The sequence below is a fragment of the Taudactylus pleione genome, unplaced genomic scaffold, assembly GCF_031769625.1.
Source record: "Taudactylus pleione unplaced genomic scaffold, aTauple2 ptg000074l, whole genome shotgun sequence".
NCBI classification, from domain to species: Eukaryota; Metazoa; Chordata; class Amphibia; order Anura; family Myobatrachidae; genus Taudactylus; species Taudactylus pleione.
The window spans coordinates 1510883-1530689 of NW_028284476.1; positions in this window are offsets into that span (position 1 = coordinate 1510883).

Here is a 19807-nt window from a genome sequence, read left to right on the forward strand (position 1 = left end):
CCATAGGTTTAAGTCAATTTCTTGCTAGAGCAAGTAAACTTAGAGTATTAGATGCCTTATTTATAGAAGAAACACAAATATTGTATTCTTTGTGCTTACCTATTGTAATGTTCAAATGTACCACATGTGACTATTGTTGCCATTTATTCTTATAAAGGAAACTTATAATAGTTTATTATTGTGCAATATCTACCTGGAAACAGAAGCTTAGGGAAGCTCCAGGTCAGCAATCTTCTGCGGAGAGAAAGGAAGCAGGTGGTGAATGTAATTGCAAAGTAAACTGTATTTGTATATTGTGTTAATACACTACATTAACTATTGGGTTTTCCAAAGTAGACCCACATAGACCATATGTACTTGGGTGGAGGCACTGACAATGGGGATGTATACCACTTAGAGGAATGCTAAGGGTGGGTACATTAGGAGTAACAAAGGTGTTAGTAACCTGGTGACCCTTTAGTGGTAAAAGGGGGGTTACATATGCAGGGAGAATTATGAATTATACATTGAAATATATAAAAACTGATTGCCTGGTTTACGGTACTATGTATATCTCTCGCACGGCCGTCATGTGGAAGTGCTTACTTGAGCTAGTTGGTGAAGGCACTCCATAGTACGTGGGTACTGTCCCCACAATAGAAAAAGATAGTTACAACCAGTGGCAGCTTTGGAGATGGGGCTGCAGCGAGGTCCAAAATTCAAATACGGGAGCCCCACCAACTGCCAGTGAGTCTCAAGACAGAGATGTTTGGAAGCATTTGGGGTGGCAGTTGGTGTGACTCCCCTATTTGAATTTTGGACTGCTCTGCAGCCCCACCTCTGGAGCCTCCACTGGTTATAACCTGATCTTATTAGGGAATATCCAATGTACAAGGTTGCCCTGAACAGCGTACTTTCAATACAGCAGTACACTGTCGTATTTTTAACAAAATTATTTCAAGATTTATCAGATTAAAGGGATTTTATTGCATAGTGATTCAATGTTACATTATAACCTGTAACAAAACTGGATTTAAACCTCTATATGCTCCTGCCTATACCTTCTAAATCCTGCCTATACCTTCTAAATCCTGCCTATACCTTCTAGAATTGTCACAGTCATACAGTAAATAAATGCCTTCAGACCTAGAAATGTGTTTCCAACGCACAAAGGTTATTATTCAACATAAAAAACAGTAGGTTACACGCTGTGATCTAAAGACAATTTAGCGCAAAAAAATCATACAGACGAAGGTACAGTTATACATATGCACACACTCTGGGACCAGTTACCAGCATCTACAAGAAACCTCCGTCAACAGCATCAGCAAGAAGACTCCAGATTGGGGTCTGAACGCACATATATACCTTTACAGGCATAAGCAATACAATAGGCAAGTTTGGCATGATTCCATTGGTCCTCCGTCACGGTGCTTCTGTTACAGGACATTTAACAGGTCGATTCAAATGGACACAGGTCGCCTCCAACAGCCTTTTGTCTCCTTTTTCCCGCTGCATGCAAATCTAAGCTGCTAACATTACATAGTACATTTTAGTGTTTTAACTCTCTACAGTTCATAAGTTGCGGATGCACGTTGCGATCTTCTCACCGATGACACCAGAAAGCTTTTGAGACAGAGTAGATCGGAGTAGATCAGTACAACACCAAACACGGTTTGCTTATCATGTACTAAACCTTAGATATTAAATAGTCTTTATTTCACAACATTAGTAATAAATGAATAAACCTAAGTATTAGGGGTTTGGAAAAAGACGCTAGTTAGATTTATGTAGTGAGGACTTTTAACTTAGGGAAGATGCGTACGCATGAAGCTAATAAACAGCGTCCATACTAGGGGTATTATGCATTCGCTAATGTGCGTATTTTTAATGTGTGTATGGGGTATGGTGAAATATGTGATCACCTGATGCAAATAATAGCATCGCCATATGTAGTTAAGTGAGTTTCTCTAAAATGGCGCTGGGCGGCCATTCGCAAAATGGCGTCGCGCAGATCTTATTTTTTTTAAGATGGTGTCTTGTGGCCATTCGCAAGATGGCGTCTTTCCAATCTAATTTTAAACTGATTCTGTCTCAGCCAATTATCCAGCTTTGACAGTCAACCCTTTGATAGCAACCAACATGCTATCATACACTGATCTTACATTTAGTTTAGGCTTACATTTGGACATATTATGGGATGGCACAATGTGGTTCTTAATCCATAAATAATGTGTCTCTAGGAGGGGACATAAAACTACCCTTATACGCACACCGCAGATCCTGGAGGATCATGGGAAAGGTGTGGGGATGCGCCTATCCTATAAAGGAAGTCTTGTGGGGGAGATAGGGACTTACATTGTTTGAGGTGTTTTAGAATAACACATTTTAATAATACATTTTATGCATGTCTAAACATAATACATTATACGATGGTATTTCCTAGTTCAGGGTTGTTATGCAGTTCTACATTTACCTCAGTATTCATATTGTCATTACTAACCACCATCATAATTTTGTTCTGCCAGTTTAGCTTATCTTTACATTTTCCACACTTCAACACAGTAGGAACACACTTGACACATATGCCACTTACTATGATGACAACCAGTATAAGGATCAGGAGTTTACCTATACTTGCGATCATTTCCTTTACCCACTCTCCTAGACCTGAGAACCATTCCCCTTGGTTCAACCATGAAACCCATTCCTCTACCTTCTCCTCCACTTCAGCCATTGAAGCATTATGGTTCTTTCTAAATTCCCATTTTAGCTGCAGAATTTCATCCATCTTCTGGTCTATCACCTCCTTGGGGTCGCTGGTATCATTCATGACATAAGTGCAACACTTCACTCCAAATTGGGTGGCCAAAGTTACGCAGTACCCTCCAGTGACAGCTGTTAAATAATTTAATACTAGTCTGTGTTGCACCAGTTCTTTCTTGTACGCTTGCAATTCCCTACCTGTATACCTGAAGGTGTCATCATACATCTCGGTGATATTATCTATCAATTTAGCAAGATCTTGGATATAGCTAAAATGTTATATACCCCGAGCGATCCTGGTGGGATCCAATGCTACTAAAACTTGTAAGCCAATTGTCTCACTAATTATCTGTGTGGCTTTATGCACATCACCAGGTATCATATTTCTTTTGCCTCTGTGTTCATACTGCGTGTGAAGATATGGTGATGGTGTGTTTTTATGAATACCAAGCATTTCATCATGTGTGAGGATCATATCTCTTAACAATTACAGTACTAAGATTGGTCAGACACTCCCCTGATTTGCATAGCACTCCTCCTCCTGACTCCACTCCATCAGCACTACCATCAGCTCCAATCTCCTCTATTGGTCCCCCGTCACAGAAACCAGATATCCCCGAACAAACCAGGATGATGGAAACTCTGGAAGAGAATATGAAAATGAACACAGCAGACCAGTCCATTGCCGCAGCAAGGACCTGCAAATTTCTTTAGCTCAGGTATCTCACTGCAACCTTTTAATCCTCCCGAAACAAGCTCGCGATCGACAGGTCCACGTTATCAGCCTTGTCTCCGCCTTGTTTCTCCACCAGTTGGTTGACCTTTTTGCAGTGAGTGGAATGGAGCCAGGTATGTCTCTGGGCCAGTTTCAAAGATGTGGTACTCGTCAGCAACACCTGATATGGGCCTTCCCAATAATCAGTCAAACAACCTGAGCGTAAAAAAATTTGGATCATAACAAATTCTCCAGGTTTGACATCATGACAGTTTGCATCAGACATGTTAGAAAATAACATTTTCAATTTCAGTTGTTCTTACTCACCTTCATGAGACACTGCACAGTAACCTCATTATCATATTTTCACATAAGGCTGCCTGTCAAACAGTATCTCAAAGGGGGAACAGATAAAAGAAAAATGGTCTGGGGTGATCTTGATATTATTAATACCCACCAACATACACATGTTTGTTTTTAAAGACATCACCTGTGAAATGAGAATCCCTATACTGTAGGGATACCGTATCTGCATACAACCTTCTGTACAATTAAACCCTGTTATTAATAGCTACTGCTCTAGGTAGTGTCTTAGGACAGTTTCCCAAGTACTTGACCTTAGCCCGGCATGGCTACAATTTGTCCTTAGCAACCTTGTGTCCTGTGTGTGAGAGATGAAGCACAACAGTTTAGTATCATAAATGAAACAGGGCACAACAATAAATCATCCACATATTGTATCAGAACAGATCCATTGGCAGGTTGAAAAGATTGTAAACAGTCGTATAAGGCCTGGGAGAAGATACTGGGGTTGTCTATAAACCCATGGGACAATCATGTCCATGTGTGGTGTACACCTTCCCCTATGTGAAAGCAAAGAGATACTGACAGTCAGGGTGTTATGACACAGGGAAGAAAGCAGAACAGAAATTGGGTATCAGTTACATTAATTACCACTACCGGTTTTTCCCTAGTACTTCCCGTCAACCTGTCTATCTGTAGACTACAGGTATGACCCGACCCCTAGATCCTTTATGGGGATATCCAGGTACTTCCCAGGTTAGGGGGTCCTACCATCTTTGCCGTACAGTTCTTACTTACATGTCCTGGCTGGTTGCAATTAAAACACTTCCGTGGGTCAAGTGGATGAAATGATTGTTGTGTAGGTTGAGCAGGAGGGAAAGGTGGTGGGTATGGGTAAGGATATTGAGGGAGAGTATATTGTGGGAGATATGGGGTTTGTGGATAGTACGGGAATTGTGGTTGTGTGTGATAAGTGGGGTAGGGCTGTGTTTGCGGTGGTGTAGGATTAGTGAGGACGTGTAACTGTTCAGGTGTGGATGCAGGTGTGTCTGCTAGCTGTGTCATTCCTTTTAGAGCTTGAATACTGACAGCCATTAGTTTCTCGCTCTGGGTCTCTCTCTTTTTAGAGATGTTCTTGTCATGTTCAATTGCGGATTCTATGAGGGTGTCTACAGTGACTCCCCTCCAGCCAGGCTGTGAGGTCTGGACCCGGGTCTTTAGGTCTTCTTTAAGACCATCCATGAGTACAGTGACAATCATTCCCCTGTGGTGAGTGCTATCTTTAATATCTTCTAACCCAGAGTACTGGGTGACAGCCTGCAGAGCCCGGTTACAATAATCTTCTGCAGATTCACTCTCTTTTTGTTTTATGGTGAAAATTTTGCTCCAGTTAACTACTACTGGAAAAGATACACCCAATTGAGTTACAAAGCGGGAAATGTTACCTTGATTGACTTCGTCTGTTAAGGGAACATCTCCATCCAATACACAATACGTGACAAATTTTGTCACATCGGTATTGCATGGTAGACAGGCCCTTAACACCACTCGCCAATCTTTATTGGTTGGCCCGTGAGAACTACCCAAATTTTTCAAAAATCTTTGACATTTGGCTAATTCCTTTTTGGGATCGGGGAAATCATTTATTATGGAATTTAGTTCCGCTCTTGTGCAAGGACAATACATTACTACTTCCCTTGTGGGCACTACTCCGTTCACATCCGCATTCCCATTCGGAACAGTTATTGTCCGTATGGGATGCAGACCAGCCGCACTGCTACTTTTGACCTTATTACCTGGCTGAGGGTTTAGTCTGTTACTGCAACGTATAGGGTTAACAATTTCCTCTACGGGTGCAGTGGATGTTAACACTTCCTGTACTATCACTGATGGAGATGGCGACACCACTTGTGATTGTCGTGGTGGAGCATCTAACATGTGTACAGCATTGGAAATGGCAGACATAACAATAGGCTCATCATCCACATCATAAACATTTTCCTGATGGTTACTTAAGAGAGGGTTCAAATGACTTGTTACATTTTTATGGGTTTTTTCAATAACTGTACCTGCACCCCCATCCGCATAGGGCGGCGGTGGTGCGCGTGAACCATTGGCAATACCGTCCACAACGCTACCTTGCTGCACGTGCACGCCATTTCGCGGCTCGCACGTATTGCAATTTAGCGCTGCGGGTGTACTCTCTGGTAATGCGTTCGCAACACTAGTTGGCATCGCTTGCACACCTTTAAGCCACGCATCCCCTTCATGCTGCCATAATTTGAAACATTCGTTATATTTTACCTTTTTCACTCGAGAACGCCCCAGACTGATGTGATCTCGGACATTGTTCAATACATCCTTATCAAAGCTACCAATTCTGGGAAACGGTCTAACACTCTTCGTCGTCATTTTACACCATACATCACAGTACCTGCTACCATAAACACCGTACTTAGTATGCATAATCCGGCGTGCCGATCCAAATGGCGCCTTACATAGCAGCACATCATTGTCTAATATCTCTACAGTTTGCATGGCTCCCATCCTGGGAGAACCCTACGTTTTTCAATAAAGATTTAAACTGGTGAAAGACAGTCAAGATACTTTCACTTACCTGCGGACATCTTGGAAAAAGGGTGTATCCACGAACCCTATGGAGGACATCTAGATGCCTCCCCTCACCTATGGAAGAAAGGCCGCTTCCACTCAGAAATCCCTTTTTGACTACGTTTTAACCGCTAGGGGGCAATATATACCCTTTGATTTCCAGTTGATTTCGTCCACCCTCTCACCAGTTCACAATCACAGTTTATCCCAAAACTATGCGGTTCAATTATAGTGCTCAAATAAGCCTAACCGATTACTGAATTCTATAATCACACTGGGAGCCGAACCCTAACAAAAATAACAACCCATACACCTGCCTTGTATAAAGTAAACGGTAAGCTGCTACCGAGTCACTAGGCCGCTCGTTACGCATAGCACTTAAGGGTCCTACGATACCCTTAACATTTAGGTCCCGTGTTACACCCTAAACAAATACAGTTACACACTTTTTTCCTGCGCAGAAAAATTCACGTTAACTCAGTTATTGGCAACAATTGATAATGTAATCTCAACGGCTTTGTTTAAAACATGTGGCAGCAAGACCGGAAATACGCATACGCTATTGTGCGACTAGTCGCATACACAATAATGCGACTACTACACAACCATATTATGACTTAAGTGATTTTACAACTTAGCTGCGTACGAAAAATGTGACTTTGCTGCGTATGCAATAATACAACTCAGCTGCGTACGCAAGAATGCGACTTCCCCCTTTTTAACACACAAAATAAAACAGACAAACAACCTATTGACTAAGGAAAACAAACTTTTTCCTCCCCTGTCCCTGGATTCTTAATCAGCGCTCCTAAAGCCACAGTAACCGGTAGCGCACTCTCAGCAACAACGGTGGTAACAGATTCCGAACGCACAATGCGTTCACCTGTCAGGCACCTCCACCCTTTTGCTGGGAGTTCGATACCGAGTGTTACAGACTGGTTGCGTGATTACACTGCGAGCCCCCAACTAACGATACTGGATTTAAACCTTCTAAATCCTGCCTATACCTTCTAGAATTGTCGCTATTTGCGTACGCAGTCATACAGTAAATAAATGCTTTCAGACCTTGAAATGTGTTTCCAACGCACAAAGGTTATTATTCAACAAAAAACAGTAGGTTACACGCTGTGATCTAAAGACAATTTAGCGCAAAGAAATCATACAGACCAAGGTACAGTTATACATACGCACGTGCTCTGAGACCAGTTAACGGCATCTACAAGAAACCTCCGTCAACAGCATCAGCAAGAAGACTCCAGATTGGGGTCTGAACGCACATATATACCCTTACAGGGATAAGCAATACAATAGGCAAGTTTGGCATGATTCCATTGGTCCTCCGTCACTGTGCTTCTGTTACAGGACATTTAACAGGTCGATTCAAATAGACACAGGTCGCCTCCAACAGCCTTTTGTCTCCTTTTTCCTGCTGCCTGCAAATCTAAGCTGCTAACATTAAATAGTAGATTTTAGTGTTTTAACTCTCTACAGTTTATAAGTTGCGGATGCATGTTGCGATCTTTTCACTGATGATACCGGAAAGCTGTTGAGACAGAGTAGATCAGTACAACACCAAACACGGTTTGCTTATCATGTACTAAACCTTAGATATCAAATAGTCTTTATTTCACAACATTAGTAATAAATGAATAAACCTTGAATATTACACTTTGAAGCTATGGAACCTTTTATGTGAGTGTGCAGTGTGTAAGTATTAGGGGTTTGGAAGAAGACGCTAGTTAGATTTATGTAGTGAGGACTTTTAACTTAGGGAAGATGCGTACGCATGAAGCTAATAAACAGTGTCCGTACGCGGGGTATTATGCATTCGCTAATGCTTGTATTTTTAATGTGTGTATGGGGTATGGTGAAATATGCGATCGCCTGATGCAAATAATAGCATCGCCGTATGTACTTAAGTGTGAGTTTCTCTAAACTGGCGCTGGGCGGCCATTCGCAAAATGGCGTCGTGCAGATCTTATTTTTTTTAAGATGGTGTCTTGTGGTCATTCGCAAGATGGCGTCGTTCCAATCTAATTTTAAACTGATTCTGTCTCAGCCAATTATCCTCCAGCTTCGACACCTGGAAATGACCATTTGACTACTGTATATTTATACCATAACTTGCTACTTCTTACAGTATTGGGATGGATAGAGACACCCTGATTAGCATTGCTGCCTTACAGATCAAGGGGCATGGGTTCAATGCTGACCAACGCCTTATCTGTGCGGACTTTGTGTGGGTTTCCACCAAGTCCTCCGGTTAATACGCACAGTTCAACAACATTCTGGTAGGTTAATTGGCTTCGGGTGGAATTGAACCTAGTGTATATGTGTGTTCAAGAATTTAGACCGCGAGCGTCATTGGGAGAAGGGTTGATGTGAGTCATTAAACATTCCCTGTAAATAATATACAATATAGCACCTACAGTCAGGTGCATAAATATTGGGACATTGACAGAATTTTCATATTTTGGCCTCTATTCACCACCACAATGGCTTTGAAATGAAACAAACAAGATGTGCTTTAACTGCAGACTTTCAGATTTAATTTGAGGGTAATTACATATAAATCAGGTGAACAGTGTAGGAATTACAACGGTTTCTATATGTGCCTCCCACTTTATAAGAGACCAAAAGTAATGGGACAAACTAAACAATCCTAAATCTAACTTTCAATTTTTAATACTTTGTTGCAAATCCTTTGCAGGCAATTACAGCCTGAAGTCTGGAACGCATAGACATCACCAGACGCTGGGTTTCATCCCTGGTGATGCTCTGCCAGGCCTCTACTGCAAATGTCTTCAGTTCCTGCTTGTTCTTGGGGCATTTTCCGTTCAGTTTTGTCTTCATCAAGTGAAATGCATGCTCAATTGGATTCAGGTCAGGGGATTGACTTGGCCATTGCATAACATTCCACTTTTTAGCCTTAAAAAACTCTTTGGTTGCTTTTGCAGTATGCTTCGGGTCATTGTCCATCTGCACTGTGAAGCACCGTCCAATGAGTTCTGAAGCATTTGACTGAATATGAGCATATAATATTGCCCGAAACACTTCAGAATTCATTCTGCTGCTTTTGTCAGCAGTCACATCATCAATAAATACAAGGGAACCAGTTCCCTTGGCAGCCATACATGCCCACGCCATGACACTACCACCACCATGCTTCACTGATGAGGTGGTATGTTTTGGATCATGAGCAGTTCCTTTCCTTCTCCATACTCTTCTCTTCCCGTCACTCTAGTACAAGTTGATCTTTGTCTCATCTGTCCATAGGATGTTGTTCCAGAACTGTAATGGCTTTTTTAGATGTTGTTTGGCAAACTCTAATCTGGTCAGGGGATTGACTTGGCCATTGCATAACATTCCACTTTTTAGCCTTAAAAAACTCGTTGGTTGCTTTTGCAGTATGCTTAAGTACATTAGAGTCTCTAGTTTGAGAAATAGATCTCTCACAAGTCCTCAACTGGCAGCTTCATTAACTGGTACCCGCAAAACGCCAGTGTCAACTTCTACAGTGAAGATGCGACTCCGGGATGCTGGCCTTCTAGGCAGAGTGGCAAAGAAAAAGCCATATCTGAGACTGGCCAATAAAAGGAAAAGATTAATATGGGCAAAAGAACACAGACATTGGACAGAGGAAGATTGGAAAAAAGTGTTATGGACAAACGAATTGAGGTGTTTGGATCACACAAAAGAACATTTGTGAGATGCAGAACAAGTGAAAAGATGCTGGAAAAGTGCCTGACGTCATCTGTCAAGCATGGTGGAGGCTGCTTTGGTGCTGGTAAAGTGGGGAGATTTGTACAAGGTAAAAGGGATTTTGAATAAGGAAGGCTATCTCTCCATTTTGCAACGCCATGCCATACCCTGTGGACAGCGCTTGATTGGAGCCAATTTCCTCCTCCAACAGGACAATGACCCAAAGCACACCTCCAAATTATGCAAGAACTATTGAGGGAAGAAGCAGGCAGCTGGTATTGTCTATAATGGAGTGGCCAGCACAGTCACCAGATCTCAACCCCACTGAGCTGTTGTGGGAGCAGCTTGACCGTATGGTACGCAAGAAGTGCCCATCAAGCCAATCCAACTCATGGGAGGTGCTTCAGGAAGCGTGGGGTGAAATTTCTTCAGATTACCTCAACATTTAACAGCTAGATGCCAAAGGTCTGCAATGCTGTAATTGCTGCGAAAGGAGCATTCTTTGACGAAAGCAGAGTTTGAAGGACAAAATTATTATTTCAAATAAAAATCATTATTTGTAACCTTGCCAATGTCTTGACTATATGTTCTATTCATTTTGCAACTCATTTGATAAATAAAAGTCAGTTTTCATGTAAAACACGAAATTGTCTGGGTGACCCCAAACTTTTGAACTGTAGTGTATGTATGTGTGTACATATATGTATATCTGTATGTGTCATACTTGCCTACCCTCCCAACTCGGCTGGGACCCTCACGAAAATCGGGTGCTGCTCCCGGCCTCCGGAAAGGCAGACAAGCCCCCCAGCGGCTGCCGACCCCTCCGGCCCCCACAGTTATAAGACAATCCTGTGCAGTGGAGTTGGCCCATGACACGATACACGCTGATGGGCACATGGCGTCCCCATGTGGAGAGAGTGGGCCGCAAATACTATTTTACTTTTTTTTCAAAAGACATAAGGCCACGCCCCAAAATCACCGGGACCCGGCAATGCTCGCCAAGGCTCTGTCTGAGTAGGAATAAAAAGTATAGTCTCAGGTTTATATAGAAACACCAACAGGTACTAAACTTATAGCAGAGTTTAATTATATGCAGAGGGAGATAATCTTCTCCAATCATTCCCTTGGAAACATATGGGTCTTTTCATAAAGAAAATGAAAAGTGAATTGTTACTTATTACTATATATCGCATCGGTTCGATGAGATATATAAGCTTTGGTAAGTAGCAATTCATGTATACCTTTCTGACTAGGCAATCCGGTATCCAGGGGTCCAGCGGTGTTGTCTTCGGCTGCGGTCCAGGGTGAATAGCAGGGAGGTGACGGCAGGTCCTTCCTGCGCATGTGCCAGTGTCTGAGCTCAGGGGAGGCTGCAGTGGCTGCTGGGACATCAAGGGGTCGGAGCCAGCGTTGGGTGCTGGCCACGGCGGGAAGAATACAAGGAGGGAAGCAACTTCCCTGCCTGCTTTGTAACGATGTTCAGATTACGTTATCCTGAGATGGCGAATCTGAACACACAGGAGAAGCAGAAAACAGAGCTTTCCCTCTTTTAGTGAATCGCACTCACCATACTAAAGTATGGTGATGTGATTCAGCCATGGAGCGGGGGTCAGGCTTGCCTACCCTCCCGATTTGGTCGGGAGCCTCCCGAATATCGGGTGCCGCTCCCGACCCCCCGGAAAGGTAGGCAAGCCTCCCGGCTGCTGCCTACACCCCCCAGACTACTAGTAAAAACCCCCGCTGCCGGGGGGCCCGATGACGCGATTTGCGTCATCGTGGCTCCGCCCCCTGCTTTACAATGCCTTTTTTCCGGCATTGTGAAGAGGGGGCAGGGCCATGATGACGCGATCGGGTGGTCACGCCCCCAGCCCCGCCCCCAAAACAGCATCATAGCCCGGCCACGCCCCCCACAGAATGCAGGCATTCAGCTCGCTCCCGGAAGGAGGGAGCTGAATGTCGGCAAGTATGGCGGGGGTGCTACTGGAGAAGTAATGAACTTCTCCATGGTAACCCGCTTTGTGAACTGCCCCGAGCAGATAAAAGCCCTGTTTACCGCAAGACAGGACTTTTCTCTGCTCCATGAATAGACCCCATAATATGCAATTTAGAAATCCTATAAACTTCCCTCTATAGAAGGTGATGAAAATAATCACCTCCATGCTAGAGATCAATCACCCTAAACCTCGGCTGTTCAGCTTTATGATGCCTCTGTAGAAAATGTCTGGCTTTAGGAGATTAATTATTATTATTTGTTACTTATATAGTACCAGCATATTCCATTGTGCTTTACTATTGGGAACAAAACAGTAATTAACCAAGACTGGGGGGCCTATTCATCAACCTATAAATGGCCCGGCAACCGTTTCCGCATTTTTAAGTTACCCGGCCATTCATCATTAGGGGTCCGATAGGACCCCACCGGCATTCAGCAAACTCCGAAAACTGAAAGTTTCGGAGTTTGCAGCCGAGAACAAACGCCATTTTCAGACGGCGCTTGTTCTCGGATCCCCACTCCATCCTATGGGAAGGAGTTACAACGATGCGAAGAGGGATCCGAGCGGATCCCTCCGCCGCCTCCTCACTCCCCCCCCGGCGGCTTTGCGCATGCGTTGCCGGGACGATGGGGTGCAGGTAAGTAACGCAGCTACAGAAGTAGCTGCGATACTTTCCACGGGGACAACTGCTTTTCTGAGCAGTTGTTCCCTCACCGAAGCAATGATAAATTGCTCCGGTGTCAGGCTTCCCCGCTGCGAGTTGGATACTAAAGTATCCCTCGCAACGAGTTCAAAACATCATCATCGGAGGCCATACGGCCTTCGATGATGAATAGGCCCCTGGGTAAGAACAGACATATAAAGTGGTAAGTGGGCCCTGCTTACCAGCTTACACTCTATATTATCTGTCCTAATGTCACTACAATGTTTCTACTAACTTCACTGGGCTTAATGTTGACAACATTACGTGACCTGTACTAGAATAAATATAAATGGATAACTCAAAAAGTGCGCAACAATTCCTGCTGCCTTCCTACTAACCAGAAAAGAATAGGATCTCACCACATAAATCCCAAGTAATTACTAAACAAAAAAACCTCTGATAGTGAGATGGCACTGGTGTTTCTAACGAAGTCAATAAAATAATACTGAAGGCGCATACACACGTAACGATTTTGTAATCAACGATTTTCTGTCAGAATTTCTGTCAGATTTTCCCTTAAAAAAGTGAACGATTTGTAATGAATGATTTTTACAACGATGAACGAAAAATGTTTCTTCCCTTAATGAAAATCGTTATGTTGGACAGTCTGAAGTGGACGATGAACGATAACCACAAACTACAAACGGAAGCGCGCTTGAACGTTTATCGTTCATCGTTATAACTCAGAAACTGAACGATTTTTTGAACGATAACGACGTTGTTAACGACAAATAGTTAAAAAAATCGTTACGTGTGTATGCACCTTAGACTTTCATTGTAGTTCAATAAGGATCAGACCTCCCTCAGTGTAGCATCAATTCACAGGAGGGCACATCCAGTTAACATGAAAAAAACATAAAACATGTATATTTCTAACACCGTATATCAGCAACAAGAGAGTACAAATGCGATAACTAGCACTCGTATGTATATATACAATAGGGCATAGCCCACTCACTATAAAATGGGTGGAGTGTAATCTCATAAAGGTTTCTTTTTCATTTAGAATTACCGCAGCTGTAGGCAGAGCTGCGCATGCGCTGGTTTTACGGATGTAACAGCGCACGCGCAGCACTGATTACAGCTGCGCTAAGGTAGTGTAGAGAGGTAAAAGTATATTTTTTTTCGAAAAGCTGTCATCACAAAAGTGACAGCTTTTCGGAATAGATACTTATGGAGAGGAGGAATGATGAATTCCTCCGGTAATTAGGTAGAACTCCATGCCAGTTCTAAACCTAATTACCTCTAGAGAATTTTATGTGTTAATGAATAGGCCCCGTGAGAAGATGTGACCTCTAGCGAGAATATGTAATCTCTACTGAGAAAATGTAACCTCTAGTGAGAAGATCTACCACTAGTTCCACGTCACTAATATAACACATCATTAGGGCACTTGGTGTAACTGACTTATGTTGGGCATACACGGCAAGATAAAATGTCTGTCAGACCGACAGACATTTTATCTGGCCGGCTGCCAGCCGCAGATGTCCGCGGCATACACTGTGAGAGAAATCTCACAGTGTATAGCCCGACATCTGCGCTCCGCCCCCGGGGGAGGAGACATTTCCCTGTTCCTTCCGTAGGAAGGAACACAGGAAATGTCTGTCTGTCGGCCGCGCTGGGCATACACTGCCCGATGCGGCCGACAGTTACCGGGTAAATATCGCATCGGACGGGCATGCTGGACAATCCAGCATGCCCGACCGAGCAATATTTAACCCTTGGTCGCCCCCCCAACGCTACAATTATCGCGGCGATCCGCCGATATCGGGCGGATCGTCCCGATAATTGCAGCGTGTATGGCCAGCATTAGGCTGTAGCCTAGTTCTTTATCCATAGGTTCCGAGTGGAAAATGCCTAAAAACTTTTTTTTTTTTTGCACAATTCAGGATTTAGTAGTAGTAAAAATTGATTATATTTCGTTTTACTGAATTTTAAAGAGATGCTAGATAATTATTACCAACAATCATCATTACCATCGAGTGTATCTGCACTAGTATACGTTTCGGTAATATTATAATTGGTATTTCTGGTGGAATTCTATATACTGACTTATTTAAAAACATCCCCAGGACCGAGTTACTTACTTGGCAGCTACCAACATGGACTTCTAAAAACTAAAAAATAAAAAATCAACTACCTTACCTTATAATATATACACTGGTCTAGACCAGGTGTAACGTGTAAAAGGACATTCGCAACGTTAAATGTTTTCAATGGTAAATGAAAGAGCAACCAAAATTTTGTGCAAAACGCGTCTCTAAATGAAACCAATTTTATACGTCTCCAACTAATATTAGCTTGTTTGTGTTCATGCTGGCTACATTATTATATAGACATTATTATGTATTTGAGTGTAATATCAGGTTTATGTGATCTGTTTATGGTAGCCTAGGTTAGGCTTGTGTTCGTGTACTGCCTGTGTGATTACAGTGATAAAGCATAGTAAATATGGCATAGTATATACAGGCAGTTCAATAGAAACAAATGCACTTTTTAATGAAGAAACTTAATTGGTACATCATTGAATGGCTTAAATGACATGACTCGTGGTAAACCGATAAGTAACTGCTGCAATGCAGTGTCATGATTTTTGAAGGTTCATTTTGTGGTTGAAGAAATGAACCTCAAAAATGATTGTAATACTAATAACCACATACACTTACTTCATACTTGCGAGAGTATGACCCGGGCCTGGGCTTGCTAGAGGGGCTTGGGTCTGGCACTGTCCTCCCCCCTCCCTCTTATCTCACAGCAGCCCAGCACACGCTGCTGTGTGCTGGGCTGCAGTGGGAGACTGCTTGCCGCTGCTGTGCAGCAGCCGCAGCAGTCTCCTATGCCTGTGGAGGGGAGCGATCACACTGCTAGCGCCCCCCCCCCCGGCTTTGCACCATGCTGAGGGGCTCACAGAGCGTACAAAATGTATTATTTTTTTTTAGCCTAAGGGATGTGGCCACGCCTCCCTTTATTAGGCCACGCCTCTTTACCCAGGACCGGCTCTTGACATCCCTTCTCATAGGTGCTGCTTTCACAGTCTCCCTGAAATGCTTTTTCAAAAGTAGGCAAGTAGGACTTACATGGTGTCATTCTATCACCTCTACACTCAAAAATAAAAAAAAGTTTTTAGCTCTAAAATTGTTTTGCCTCTTAAAATGTAGCTTTAGAATTTTGAGGTACAAAAGTGAGACGCTTACTTTTTGCCTCATTAACACTTGCTTTGCCAAAAAAAAAAGGCTAGCATTGACTTTGCATAATATTCAGAAACAGCGTGTTAATTTAAGTCAAATGATCATATGGAATGAGTATGAAATCCCGGCAGTCGGGATGCCTGCTGTCAGTATACCGACAGCGGCATCCCGATGCTCAGGATCCCGACAAGGGTCTGGTAAGAATAGTAACCCTCCCCCTTCTACCCCATCCTAACACTAACCCTCTCCCCTTGGTTCCTAACCCACCCCCGGGGGTACTTAACCCTAACCACCCCCTCCCCTAGCCTATCCCTAACCCCCCTCCCCCTGTGACGTCTAAACCTAACCCTCCCCCCCACGGCTAAGACCTAACAAGCACGCTATAATTACATTTGGCATCCAAGGCTATCGGCATTCCGGCAACAGCATATCAACTACTGTCGGTATTCCGGGGCCAGTCTTCTGGCCCGGTAGTGGCATTCCGGGGCCAGGATTTCGGCAGCTGGGATGTCGGATGTAGGTATATTCACTACATCCCGATCATATACTATATAGCAGAGGTTCCCAAGCTCCGCCATTACAGTCCAGGTTTTAAGGCTATCCATGCTTGAGTCCAGATGGTTAAATCAAATTGGGTGAGGTACTAATTAAGTCACCTGTGCTCGATCATGGATATCCTTAAAACCTGGACTGTAATGGCGGAGTTTGGGAACCTCTGCTATATAGATTGCTTTTGTTTGTTTTTTATTTAACCTCAGCTGAAGCTGTAGCAGATTTAGGAATTTCAGAACCCCTGGTTGATATGATAGGCGCTGTGTGTGTGCCCCTGAATTGCAGGCATTCCAGCCAAATGACAGCTGCAGAGGAGTCCTCATCAGACTGCAGGGACAGATGCAAATCAGTTTAATTGAGAGAAGCAAATGCTATTATGGTTGTTTGTAATTAGTGAAATGAGGATGTAGTTCTTGGGTGTGTGGTGGAAATGTGCGCACTGGAGGAATTGCAGATTTTCCCCGTTTCCATAACAACTAGTACATGCTCCCAGCTCATCCTCCAACTCCACAGGATTTGTTTTGTTTTTTAATATATATATATATATACAGTATATATTTTTTTGGTGTCCACAGGGGCAGTGTGGGGACGGCTGAACGAGGTACCTGAAGTGACTGCTCTCCAGTGGAGTATCCCTGAGCAGGATGTGTGAAGGGTGAGCACACAGTGCTGTCTTCACTCTGTAGGCAGTGTCAATAAACAGCTGGGATTGGCTCCAACATCTTCATATTAATTCCCAGAGCTTCAATGGGATCTGTCAGACAGACAGAAAGGATTAGGACTGTGGGAAGCAATTTATTTGAATTCTTTCACTGCCAGAGGGGCCAAAAAAACTACTACTGTGTACTTTTATTCTGGCTGCTCAAGGTTAACGCTGATCTACAAGTGACATTTTAGGCGTCTTTTTAACCCCTTATCTGCCACTTCATAACAAGCCGTAGCTATTGTAGATAACTCTTACTGCTAAAATGTTATCATGATGCTGCTCTGATAAGGCCTCATGGCTGTAATTCTGTGGCCATCCCCGGATGCAGAATGAGACGTGCAATGCCCCAGGGGCGGTAAGTGATCCTCTGTAGGCTCTCCAGGGGACATGCAAATTGACATCTTCTTTTGAAATCTCTCCGATTGTCACTTTGATTCCGATTTGCAAAGAAAACTACAGGTTCTGAGTTTAGGGCCATCGTCAACCAATTTATTGTGCAAATCTGTATGCTGCCTATTTGCCCTGCAGGGATGGCAGTTTAGAAGTTGGGCAGGATTATGGAGAGGCGGTGAAGAGAATAGTGCTGCAGGGTCAAATGGAGGATAGATGACATTATCTGGGCTGGGTATCTGTATTTTGTTCTAAATAGAAATGGCTTGGTCAGAAAGTGTAGGGCTAATAAAGGAAATAGATCACACACGGCAACCACCCGATATTTATTACTTAAGGGAGAAGTTTTTAATGTTAACACGGGTCACCATTGGAGACAAATGTCATTTGCAACACTGCTGTGCAGAATATTTGCCTCAGTCTGCATTGGGGTGCATAGCTTCATGCATAGGTGCACGGGACCTGCCAGCTCAGTCAAGCCAGGCCTCTCGCCCCACATGGTGTAATGTTTTTAGATGTATAAGGAAACATCAATATTTCTAAGGGTATCCTAGATTGTATTTTTAATTTATGACGTACCTTATTCTTAATGAACTGCAAACAGCAAAATTGTAATTATTTTATCAGATTATTTTGTATACCTTTATTTTTTTACATTAACAGTAGGAAACTTTACATACGCAGTAAGTCATGAAAAGGGCATATAGTATAACATTACATATAAAATGAACCATAAATTGCAAAGTTGATTCACAGACATATTAGTACTGATTAGGTATATGACTATTGTTGAGTTTTCTAAACTACACATCACACAAAAGTGACTGAAATATGATATAGCTTAAGTTTATCATTTGCCTCTGTATTTGGCATTATGTCAGCCATTCCCTGAATCATTAATGACCAGTCCCCTCACCTGGTACAGCTTCTCGTTCTGTGGGTCACCTATTTAGTGCAGGTACCCGGAACCTGGGCTGTAACTAGGGTAGTGCGACCAGTGCCATGGCACAGGGCACCACAGGTCAGGGGGCGCTGTTTGGGCCTGTCAATTTTCCTGTCTATTATAATTCTCACTTGTAGCTTCCTCTTCTTTTATCCCCAGCATCTCCTGGTCTCCCCTATCTCTTCCCTGGCTCTTCCCCATGAGGCCATGGCCCTTTTTTAGGTGCACTATCTTATGTCCCTATTTGAAAAATGGGGGTGAGGGCGCCAATGCTCTCTCTGGCACAGGGCACCCAAAAGTCTAGTTACTGCTCTGCCCGGAACCAACCCCAAAACCGCAAAAGCAAATCAATGTGTTACTTGTTCTGGACAATTCACTTTGTAATACAAAAGTTCAAAAGTTTAAAAAATTAAAGTTCACTATATTAAAATAGTACGGAAGTATTCAGTTGTCTGTCACAGTCCCTGGAGCAATGGATGAATTGGGCCTGATTCATTACGGAACGCAACTGCAACAGCGTACGCAGAACGGTCGATGGTGCGTACTGTGCATGTGTATGCATCGTTTGGGGGTGGTGACGGGAGTGGTTCGAGAAACGCAGGCGTGCCAGTCCGTTTGAACGCCGTTGGATGGGCGACGGCATACGCAGCTTGTGTACTCACTGCGTGTGACGAGGTTAGCGATTTCTAACTAAGGGCCTGATTCAGAGACGGACGCTCTGACCAGAGCACTCGCTCTGAATCAGTGCCCTCCTCCATGAAAATGGAGCGGCCTCCTGGCCGCTTGCATAGCTGTGGGTGACCACCCACAACCTATGCGAGCGGCCAAAAAGATGGTCGCGATGGTCTTGACCATCGCGACCATCGGACTTGCGACGGAGACCCTGCGGTAGAGTCTCCCTGCCACAAGCTCTAGAGTGATTTTGGCTCTATCAGAGCCAAAATCACTCCCACTGACATCACTAGTGATATCAGTGGGGCCGACTTCAGACGGTAGGCGTTCCCATGGGAACGCCTCCGTCTGGCCGCCACGCCCCCGGCACGCCCACCAAAGGGGGCGTGCTGTCAATTAACATTGACAGCACGCCCTCTTTGGTGCGAGACCCGGAGCGATGAAAAGCCCGTCGCTCCCCGGGTCTCGCAAATGCGCACGACGAAGCTCCCTCCGTCGTGCGCATGCGCAGTGGGGAACATCGACCCACTTGCGAGCGTACTGCCGGTCGCGAGTGGGTCTGAATGACCCCCCAAGGTCAGACC